Below are 12,212 nucleotides of genomic sequence, written 5' to 3' on the forward strand. Positions count from 1 at the left end.
AGCATCTTTATAGTCACCCAGTTACATTGTGACGTTTGATAGCACACTAAGTGTTCCTCCGGTATTCGTGAGTTGCATGATCTCATAGTCATAGGAACATGTATAAGTTATGGAAAAAGCAATAGCAACAAACTAAATGATCATCGTGCTAAGCTAACAGATGGGTCAAGTCAATCACATCATTCTCTAATGATGTGATCCCATTAATCAAGTGACAACTCATGTCTATGGTTAGGAAACATAACCATCATTGATTCAACGAGCTAGTCAAGTAGAGGCATACTAGTGACACTCTGTTTGTCTATGTATTCACACATGTACTAAGTTTCCGGTTAATACAATTCTAGCATGAATAATAAACATTTATCATGATATAAGGAAATATAAATAACAACTTTATTATTGCCTCTAGGGCACATTTCCTTCAGTCTCCCACTTGCACTAGAGTCAATAATCTAGATTACATTGTAATGATTCTAACACCCATGGAGTCTTGGTGCTGATCATGTTTTGCTCGTGAGAGAGGCTTAGTCAACGGGTCTGCAACATTCAGATCCGTATGTATCTTGCAAATCTCTATATCTCCCTCCTTGACTTGATCGCGGACGGAATTGAAGCGTCTCTTGATGTGCTTGGTTCTCTTGTGAAATCTGGATTCCTTTGCCAAGGCAATTGCACTAGTATTGTCACAAAAGATTTTCATTAGACCCGATGCACTAGGTATGACACCTAGATCAGATATGAACTCCTTCATCTAGACTCCTTCATTTGCTGCTTCCGAAGCAGCTATGTACTCGACTTCACACGTAGATCCCGCCACGACGCTCTGCTTGGAACTGCACCAACTAACAACTCCACCATTTAATAAAAATACGTATCCGGTTTGTGACATAGAGTCATCCCGATCAGTGACAAAGCTTGCATCGACGTAACCGTTTACGACGAGCTCTTTGTCACCTCCATAAATGAGAAACATATCCTTAGTCCTTTTCAGGTATTTCAGGATGCTCTTGACCGCTGTCAAGTGATCCACTCCTGGATTACTTTGGTACCTCCCTGCTAAACTAATAGCAAGGCACACATCACATCTGGTACACACCATTGCATACATGATAGAACCTATGGATGAAGCATAGGGAATGACTTTCATTTTCTCTCTATCTTCTGTAGTGGTCGAGCATTGAGTCTGAGTCAACTTCACACCTTGTAACACGGGCGAGAACCCTTTCTTTGCTTGATCCATTTTGAACTTCTTCAAAACTTTATCAAGGTATGTGCTTTGTGAAAGTCCAATTAAGCGTCTTGATCTATCTCTATAGATCTTGATGCCCAATATATAAGCAGCTTCACCGAGGTCTTTCATTGGAAAATTCTTATTCAAGTATCCTTTTATGCTATTTAGAAATTCAGTATCATTTCTGATCAACAATATGTCATCTACATATAATATCATAAATGCTACAGAGCTCCCACTCACTTTCTTGTAAATACAGGCTTCTCCAAAAGTCTGTGTAAAACCATATACATTGATCACAGTATCAAAGCATATATTCCAACTCTGAGAGGCTTGCACCAGTCCATGAATGGATCACTTGAGCTTGCACACTTAGTTAGCACCTTTTGGATCGACAAAACCTTCTGGTTGCATCATATACAACTCTTGTTTAAGATATCCATTAAGGAATGCAGTTTTGACATCCATTTGCCAAATTTCATAATCATAAAATGCGGCAATTGATAACATGATTCAGACAGACTTAAGCATCGCTACGGGTGAGAAGGTCTCATCGTAGTCAACTCCTTGAACTTTTCGAAAACCTTTTGCAACAAGTTGAGCTTTGTAGACAGTAACATTACCGTCAGCGTCAGTCTTCTTCTTGAAGATCCATTTATTCTCTATGGCCTGCCGATCATCGGGCAAGTCAACCAAAGTCCACACTTTGTTCTCATACATGGATCCCATCTCGGATTTCAAGGCCTCAAGCCATTTTGCAGTCTGGGCTCATCATCACTTCCTCATAGTTTGTAGGTTCATCATGGTCCAGTAACATGACGTCCAGAACAGGATTACCATACCACTCTAGTGCGGATCTTACTCTAGTTGACCTACGAGGTTTGGTAGTAACTTGATCTGAAGTTTCATGATCATCATCATTAGCTTCCTCACTTACTGGTGTAGGAATCACTGGAACTGATTTCAGTGATGAACTACTTCCCAATAAGGGAGTAGGTACAATTACCTCATCAAGTTCCACTTTCCTCCCACTCACTTCTTTCGAGAGAAACTACTTCTCTAGAAAGGATCCATTCTTAGCAACGAATATCTTGCCTTCGGATATGTGATAGAAGGTGCACCCAATAGTCTCCTTTGGGTATCCTATGAAGACACATTTCTCAGATTCGGGTTTGAGCTTATTAGGTTGAAGTTTTTTCACATAAGCATCGCAGCCCGAAACTTTAAGAAATTACAACTTGGGTTTCTTGCCAAACCACAGTTCATAAGGTGTCCGCTCAACGAAATTAGATGGTGCCCTATTTAATGTGAATGCAGCTGTCTCTAAAGCATAACCCCAAAACGATAGCGGTAAATCAGTAAGAGACATCATAGATCGCACCATACCTACTAAAGTACGATTACGACATTCGGACACAGCATTACGTTGTGGTGTTTCGGGTGGCCTGAGTTGCGAAACTATTCCGCATTGTTTCAAATGAAGACCAAACTCGAAACTCAAATATTCTACTCCACGATAAGATCGTAGAAACTTTATTTTCTGGTTACAATGATTTTCCACTTCACCCTGAAATTATTTGAACTTTTCAAATGTTTCAGACTTATGTTTCATTAAGTAGATATACCCATATCTGCTCAAATCATGTGTGAAGGTGTGAAAATAATGATATCTGCCATGAGCCTCAATGTTCATTGGACCACATACATCAGTATGTATGATTTCCAATAACTCTGTTGCTCGCTCCATTGTTCCGGAGAACGGAGTTTTAGTCATCTTGCCCATGAGGCATGGTTCGCAAGTACCAAATGATTCATAATCAAGTGATTCCAGAAGTCCATCAGAATGGAGTTTCTTCATGCGTGTTACACCAATATGACCCAAACGACAGTGCCACAAATAAGTTGCACTATGATTATCAACTCTGCATCTTTTGGATTCAATACTATGAACATATGTATCACTACTCTCAAGATTTAGTAAAAATAGACCACTCATCAAGGGTGCATGACCATAAAAGATATTACTCATATAAATAGAACAACCATTACTCTCTGATTTAAATGAATAACTGTCTACATTAAACAAGATCCAGATAACAATTATTTAGGTCTAAAACTAATCCTGAAGGTAGATGTAGAGGTAGCGTGCCGGCGGCGATCACATCGACTTTGGAACCATTTCCCACACGCATCGTCACCTTGTCCTTAGCCAATCTTTGCTTAATTTGTAGCCCCTGTTTCGAGTTGCAAATGTTAGCAACTGAACCAGTATCAAATACCCAGGCACTACTGCGAGCATTAGTAAGGTACACATCAATAACATGTATATCAAATATACCATTCAGTTTACCATCTTTCTTCTCCGCCAAATACTTGGGACAGTTCCGCTTCCAGTGACCAGTCCCTTTGCAGTAGAAGCACTCAGTCTCAGGCTTAGGTCTAGACTTGGGTTTCTTCACTTGATCAACAACTAGCTTGCTGTTCTTCTTGAAGTTCCCCTTCTTCCCTTTACCCTTTTTCTTGAAACTAGTGGTCTTGTTGACCTTCAACACTTGATGCTCCTTCTTGATTTCTACCTCCGTAGCCTTTAGCATTGCGAAGAGCTCTGGAATCGTCTTATCCATCCCTTGCATATTATAGTTCATCACAAAGCTCTTGGAACTTGGTGGTAGTGATTGAAGAACTTTGTCAATGACACTATCATCTGGAAGATTAACTCCCAGCTAAGTCAAGTGGTTGTGGGACCCAGACATTCTGAGTATATTTTCACCGACGGAACTATTCTCCTCCATCTTGCAGCTGTAGAACTTATTGGAGACTTCATATATCTCATTCCGGGCATTTGCTTGAAATATTAACTTCAACTCTTGGAACATCTCATATGCTCCATGACGTTCAAAACATCGTCGAAGTCCCGGTTCTAAGCCATAAAGCACGGCACACTGAACTATCAAGTAGTCCTCAGCTTTGCTCTGCCAGGTGTTCATAACATCTGGCATTGCTCCTGCAGTGGGTTTGCCACCTAGCGGTGCTTCCAGGATGTAATTCTTCTATGTAGCAGTGAGGATAATCCTCAAGTTACGGACCCAGCCCATGTAGTTGCTACCATCATCTTTCAACTTAGCTTTCTCTAGGAACACATTAAAATTCAACGGAACAACAACACGGGCCATCTATCTACAACAACATAGACATGCAAATTACTATCAGGTACTAAGTTCATGATAAATTAAAGTTCAATTACTCAAATTACTTAAGAACTCCCACTTAGATAGACATCTCTCTAATCATCTAAGTGATCACGTGATCCATATCAACTAAACCATGTCCGATCATCACGTGAGATGGAGTAGTATTCAATGGTGAACATCACTATGTTGATCATATCTACTATATTATTCACGCTCAACCTTTCGGTCTTAGTGTTTCGAGGCCGGGCTCGACAAGTTTAACCCAAGTATTCTGCGTGTGCAAAACTGGCTTGCACCCATTGTGCGTGAACATAGAGCTTATCACACCCGATCATCACGTGGTGTCTCGGCACGACAAACTGTAGCAACGGTGCATACTCAGGGAGAACACTTATACCTTGAAATTTAGTGAGAGATCATCTTATAATGCTACCGCTGAACTAAGCAAAATAAGATGCATAAAGGATAAACATTACATGCAATCAATATAAATGATATGATATGGCCATCAAAATCTTGTGCCTTTGATCTCCATCTTCAAAGCACCATCGTGATCACAAACATCACCGGCTTAACACCTTGATCTCCATCAAAGCATCGTTGTCGTCTCACCAACTATTGCTTCTACGACTATCGCTACCGCTTAGTGATAAAGTAAAGCAATTACATGGCGATTGCATTTCATACAATAAAGTGACAACCATATGGCTCTTGCCAATTGCTGATAAATTTGTTGCAAAACATGACCATCTCACAATAAAATTTAGCATCATGTCTTGACCATATCACATCACAACATGCCCTGCAAAAATAAGTTAGACGGCCTCTACTTTGTTGTTGCAAGTTTTACGTGGATGCTACCGGCTGAGCAAGAACCGTTCGTACCTACGCATCAAAAACCACAATGCGGTATAGTGATTTCTTTTTGATCTTCAGAAAGAACCCTGTTCGTTGAATCCGATTCAACTAAAGTTGGAGAAACTGACACCCACCAGCCACCTGTGTGCGAAGCATGTCGATAGAACCAGTCTCGCGCAAGTATACGGGTAATGTCGGTCTGGGCCGCTTCATCCAACAATACCACTGAATCAAGAATCAACTAGTGACGACAAGCAATATGTATATACCCACACCCACAACTCCTTTGTGTTCTACTCATGCATATAACATCTACGCATAGACCTGGCTCGGATGCCACTGTTGGGGAATGTAGTAATTTGAAAAAAAATTCTACACACACGCAAGATCGTGGTGATGCATAGCAACGAGAGGGGAGAGTGTTGTCTACGTACCCTTGTGGACCGCAAGCGGAAGCGTTATGACAACGCGGTTGATGTAGTCGGACGTCTTCATGATCGACTGATCCTAGTACCGAAAGTACGACACCTCCGTGATCTGCACACATTTGGCTTGGTGACGTCCCATGAACTCTTGATCCAGCTGAGTGTCGAGGGAGAGCTTCGTTAGCATGACGTCGTGATGAAGGTGATGATGAAGCTACCGGCGCAGGGCTTCGCCTAAGCACTACGACGATATGACCGAGGTGGATTATGGTGGAGGGGAGCACCGCATACGGCTAAGAGATCAATGATCAACTTATGTGTCCATGGGGTGCCCCCCATATATAAAGGAGTGGAGGAGGGGGAGAGGGCCGACCTCCTAGGCGCGCCCAAGGGGGGAGTCCTACTCCCGGTGGGAGTAGGATTTTCCCTTCCCTAGTTGGAGTAGGAGAGGGAAGGAAGGGGGAGAGGGAGACAAGGAAAGGGGGGCCGCCTCCACTCCCAATTCGGGTTGGGCTTGGGGGGGCCCACCTTGGTTGCCTCCTCCTCCTTTCCACTATGGCCCATTAAGGCCCATTGACTCCCCGGGGGGTTCTGGTAACCCCTCGGTACTCTGGTATATGCTCAAACTCTCTCGAAAAATTTCTAATGTCCAAACATAGTCATCCAATATATTGATCTTTATGTCTCGACCATTTCGAGACTCCCCGTCATGTCCGTGGTCACATACGGGACTCTGAACTACCTTTGGTACATCAAAACACATAAACTCATAATATCGATCATCACCGAATGTTAAGCGTGCGGACCCTACGGGTTCGAGAGCTATGTAGACATGACCAAGACACGTCTCTAGTAAATAACCAATAGTGGAATCTGTATGTTCATATTGGCTTCCACATATTCTACGAAGATCTTTATTGGTCAAACCGCATAACAACATATGTTGTTCCCTTTGTCATTGGTATGTTACTTGCTCGAGATTCTATCGTCGGTATCTCAATACCTAGTTCAATCTCATTACCGGAAAGTCTCTTTACTCGTTCCATAATGCATCATCCTATAACTAACTCATTAGTTACATTGCTTGCAAGGCTTATAGTGATGTGCATTACCGAGAGGGCCCAGAGATACCTCTTCGATACTCTGAGTGACATATCCTAATCTTGATCTATCCCAACTCAACAAACACGATTGGAGACACCCGTAGAGCATCTTTGTAGTCATCTAGTTATGTTGTGATGTTTGATAGGACACTAAGTGTTCCCCGGTATTCAGGAGTTGCATGATCTCATAGTCATAGGAACATGTATAAGTTATGGAAAAAGCAATAGCAACAACCTAAACGATCATCATGCTAAGCTAACAGATGGGTAAAGTCAATCACATCATTCCCTAATGATGTGATCCCGTTAATCAAGTGACAACTCATGTCTATGGTTAGGAAACATAACCATCATTGATTCAACGAGCTAGTCAAGTAGAGGCATACTAGTGACACTTTGTTTGTCTATGTATTCACACATGTACTAAGTTTCCGGTTAATACAATTCTAGCATGAATAATAAACATTTATCATGATGTAAAGAAATATAAATAACAACTTTATTATTGCCTCTAGGGCATATTTCCTTCAGGGGTGCCATGCCAGGGCATCCGAGGCGGCAGACCTCGTCGGCAGGGACACGGGGTCGCTGGAGCTGCGCGGTTCATTCGCCTCTGCTCGAGCGAAGCAGAGGTGTGGTCATGGCAAAGCAGAGACCGGATGGGGCTACGGCTGAAGGTCAAGCAGGGCATCAGGGCCCTTGGCTCCGGCGCGAGCAGATGAGGGCGAGAGGTGGCTAACACTGACGGAGAGGGTGGTCCGATGGCGCCGGCGTGTGTCGGTGTGGAACGACACCCTTGGGATCACAAGGACCCCTACTACGGTTGCTGGGGCGTAGGGTTGCGAGGAGAGCAGGGCTAGTAGATAGCACAAGGATCGTTTACCTAGGTTTGGGCCGCAATGATGCGTAAAACCCTATTCCTACTTTGGTGGGTGTATTTCTGAGAGTTCTTGGGCTCCCGAACTAGCTGTGGTCAGCGTGTGGTTCCAAAGAGCCGAATTCCTCTCCTTGTTGCCTTGGGCCTCCTTTTATAGGAAAAAGGGGTTGCCACAGGAGGTGGAAAGGTCTATAGTGGCACGAGGTTATCCCTCGTATTTGTTGGTGTACAAAAAGAGGGGTACACTTTTTGTACCCCTATAACTGTGCAAGGGCAGTCTGAGCCACGGGCACCACCACACTGAGCAAGGCAAGGGAGGTGAGCCAAGGTAAGGCCGAAGCTCAGGAGAAGCAGAACGACGCCAAGACCAAGACCACAAAGAGCAAAGGGGACGAAACGGACCCCCCGGTAAGATCCTTGCCGGGAGGCGGTTTTAGCAAACCCCGCAAGACCCTTGCTGTGGCAGCTCGCCCCACACCTACGGAGTGAGTCACCCATGAGTCCACTGCCCCCATGGGGGCAGTGGATTCGGGAGACATCCCCGTGGTGGCATGCAGATCTTTTTGAAGACATTCAAGATCAGATACACCCTTCAGAAGAGGATGATCCTTGGCGGGATCCCAGCCAAGGAGGACCACAAGGCCCCCGGCAAGAGCCTTGCCGGGGATGACAGCAGGCGCCACGGCAAGACCTTTGCCGGGGCCCCGGCAAGGCCCTTGCCAAGAACACCCGTTGGGCCACCATCAGGCCCATGCCAGTCGAACCTCCACTGTCGTTCGCATGCAGCTGCCGACCCAACCAGCTGGGCAGGCACCTGCGTGGCGGCATGCAGATCTTCGTGGAGACCCACCGCTGCGCCACCTCAACTGCCTGCCTGCCTACATGGCACCGCGGGCGCCGCTGGCCAGGGCGCGTGTCGACACGAGAGGGAGTGGCGACGGACGAGACATGTGCCTCCCTCGTCCCCGATAAAGCAAGGACACCTGGGCAAGACACATTAAATGTGCCTTCTCATGTAATGCGAGGGATAACCTCGCATCACTGTTCCCTTTCCACCTCCTGGTGCTACTGTGGCAACCCCTTTCCTATAAAAGGAGGCCCGAGGCGACCAACAGGAGGATTCGGCTTTTTGGAGCTCCTCACGCCCCATAGCTAGCTCAACAACACAGATATACAATCCACCAACGCAGGAGTAGGGTTTTACGCATCCCCGCAGCCCGAACCTGGATAAACGAACCGTGTGCTATCTGTTTGATCTGCTCTTCTCACGACCCCGCGCCCCGCAACCGTAGTAGGGATTCTTGTGATCCCATAGGTGTCGTTCCCACCGACATCTTTGGCGCGCCAGGTAGGGGGCGCAATTGTGAGAATCGGCTCTAGCAGTTAGCCTGGCACTCCTTCATCTTCGTGACCCTTGAATAAGAAAGGAGGCCAGAAGATCGACACTGAACCCTTATTTGTGCTACCCTTCTTATTTGAGGTTATTCCCCCTAGAGATATTTGCTTTGTATGAGAAACCTGCATGCCAGGGGGCTCTACCACGATCGGCAACGCCCTTGCCCTGTTTCGAGTCCACTCAACAGCTCAAGCGGCTGCGTCGAGAATGGCAGAGTAGCCTTCCGTGATCTGCAATGCCCCCGATTCTGACTCGAGTCAAGCTCGACAGTTCAAGCGGCCGCGTTCAGAACGGAAAGGTGGCTCGTCCGGCAGCACGCATACCCGGCTGGCCATGGGGATCCATCCCCAAAATGCCGCTAGGGGCTTCCGCGCCGGCAAGCCTTCCCGATCGATGTAGGGCACGCATACAAAGAGGAATCGAACAGGGAAATAACATGCATGAAAATTAAGAGTACTTCAAAGTTATATTACATCACATCATAGCTACGGTTCTAACTAAAGATAAAATTTGTCTTGGTCAGGAACCCGCTGCGGTGAAGAAGAACGGGATGCCTAATCCCGGTGCTGGCCTTCCACCCTCTTGATTTCGTCGATGCAGTCGGTGATGGGCTTGATGCGCTCCTTGAGCACCGTGAGGTCAGCACCATCCGGCAAGCTCTTCATCACGGCCGCGAAGTCAAGATCGGGATTCCAGTATGCCGTCTTGGTGAGGACCTTGGTCACGACACTCCGGCAAAGTCGCCAGGCCTCCTCGGCCAGCGTGGCCGTCCTGTTGGAGTGAAGATAGGCCAAGGCTCCGAGGACGCCCTCGAAGAACAAGGTCAACTTGGTGTTGACGGTCCCGCTACGCTCAGGGGCATACCTCACGTGTGGCATCCCCATGGTGGCCAACTGCGAGGTGACCCTACCGGCGACCTCCTCCAGACGGCTGATCCATCTGTTCTCGCCCGCCACATAATCCTGGTGGGAGGCGGCCTTGTTCGCCCGCAGCTGCTTCTCCTCCTCCAGGCTCTTGGTCAAGGTCTCCTCCCGAGCCCTGCTCTCCGACAGCATCTTCTCGAGATCCTCCAGCTTCAGCTTGAGGTCTCTGACGGAGTTTTGCGCTTCGGAGAGCTCCCCAGCCCTGCTGATGACCGCTCCTTGCGCCTCCACCAAGGCGCTGTTGAGCGTGCTCTTCTTGTTGGACAGCTTGAGGGCCTGCTCCTTCAGCTCGTCCTGCGCCACCTCCAACTCCCTTACCTTGCCGGCATGGGCCAGAGCCTGGGCATCGAGTGCCTCCTTGTTCCTCTGCTCCATCTCGCGAGTCTGCCGCGCGACAAGGGCCTTGAGCTCCTCATCCTTGCCACGGAATGCTGCGGCAAGCTTCGCCTCACGCGCGGTGAGGTCCTCTTCCTGGGAATTCAAGGTGGCTTGATGCTGGTTCCGGGCGGCCTCGACCACGGCAGCCAAGTTCGCCGCCTTTTCCTGGGCCTTCTCGATGTTGGCCATCTTCATGGTGAGATCCACGTCGCGCTCGGCCAATTTCTCCTGGAAGGCCCTCTGCTCCTCGCGAGCCTGGTGGAACCAGGTCCGTGTCTCGGCAACGCACGCCTTGAAGTCCACCTCCGCGTTGTCCATCGTTGCCATCCTAGACTTGACCTTGTCCAGGCGAGCACGGTAGAGGACTTGGAGCTTCCGGAAATTGGCCCCCATGGCACGGAAAAGCTGCTCTTCTGGAGAACCGTCGCCACCAACGCCCGGCTCATCAACCACCTCGAGCCCAGTGGCGGCAAGCACCTCACCGTCGAAAACTTCCCCTTCGGCGGGCGCCCGGCTTGACGCCCCTGGGAGGTGGATGAAGAGATCATCGCCCACCATAAGATACCTGCCGGGCCCCGAGGTTTATGAGGAGGGAGGCTCGTCACCCACCACCTCTTCCTCGGCGGAGGCCTTGCCAGCCTCACCGGCAGGTCCACCGCTGGCGCCCTCGGCAGAAGCCTCGCCGATCGCCTTGGCGGCCCCCGCCGCGGTGTCCTCGGCAGCATCCTTGGCGGCCTCCTCAGCAATGTTCCCAGCAACGGTATCCACGTCCTCCATACCTATTGAAGGAGGGCTTGGGCAGCAACGGGAGCAATGAAGCCAGGAAAAGAATAAGGGAAAAACAGAGACGAAGGATAGACGACTCACCAGTGCCAGGCTGTGAAGCAGAAGTCCCATCTCCGCCAGCATTTGGCACCGTGGCAGAGCCACCAGCGCCCAAGTTTCCCTCTTCCTCCATAGGTGTGGGCTCCGTGCATGATGCCCTTGCCGGGGACGCCCCCCGCGGCGGCGTAGTCGATGGGGGTGGTGTGTTTGGAGTAGCCCTCTGTGGCTCCTCCTGCTGCCGCTCCCCTCCTGCAAACCCGGCAAGGTTAGCATCATAGCATCGAGCACCTACCACGTGTCGAGTAAGAAGAGGGTGACGAACTTACGCTGGGGGCTGCGTCGGGGGCTGCTGTCCGGGCTGCTCAGCACCACCAGTGGTGTCTTTGAAGCCCCAGCCAAGGGTTGGCTGCTCGCCGAGGTCCTCGCCCTCTTCACCCTCTGGGCCAACGTCTCTGTCTCCCTACAGAAGCAAAAATGGATCAAGACAAGCGACCCAATTCAAGGAAATGGAAATGACAGTAAGGAACGGAGAACTTACTCGTCATCCGTCTCCTCCTCTTCCACCAGTTTCCTTTTCCTCTCTGGGCTGAGAGGCCCGAGATCAAAAGGGAGCTCCGCATCATCATCCGAGTCGACGCCTGCCGGAGGAGGCGAAGGAGGCGGTGGGGTTTGTGCGCGCCCGGATGAGGAAGGGGCTGTTGTCTTCTTCTTCTCAGCGGCCTTCGTCAGCCTCTTGGCTGCCATGGCCCTCGTGTGGCGCCCAGACCCCTCCAGGGTCAATTGAGGCCGCGCAGCCCTGCCGGGCCGGACCGGCTCACCGGAGCCAGCCCGCCGCGGGACTCACCCTCTTCCCCTGGTTGGCGTCGAGCCCGCCGCCGCCTCCTCCTCCTCCCCCGATGACTCGTCGGCCGCGTCTTCGACGAGCAGAGATCTAGTGTTGGCGCTGCTGACCTCCCCGGAGGCCGCCGCCCACCGGGAGAGCTCCTCTTCCTTCGCCGCCGT

The sequence above is a fragment of the Triticum dicoccoides genome, chromosome 7A (genome assembly GCF_002162155.2).
Source record: "Triticum dicoccoides isolate Atlit2015 ecotype Zavitan chromosome 7A, WEW_v2.0, whole genome shotgun sequence".
NCBI lineage: Eukaryota > Viridiplantae > Streptophyta > Magnoliopsida > Poales > Poaceae > Triticum > Triticum dicoccoides.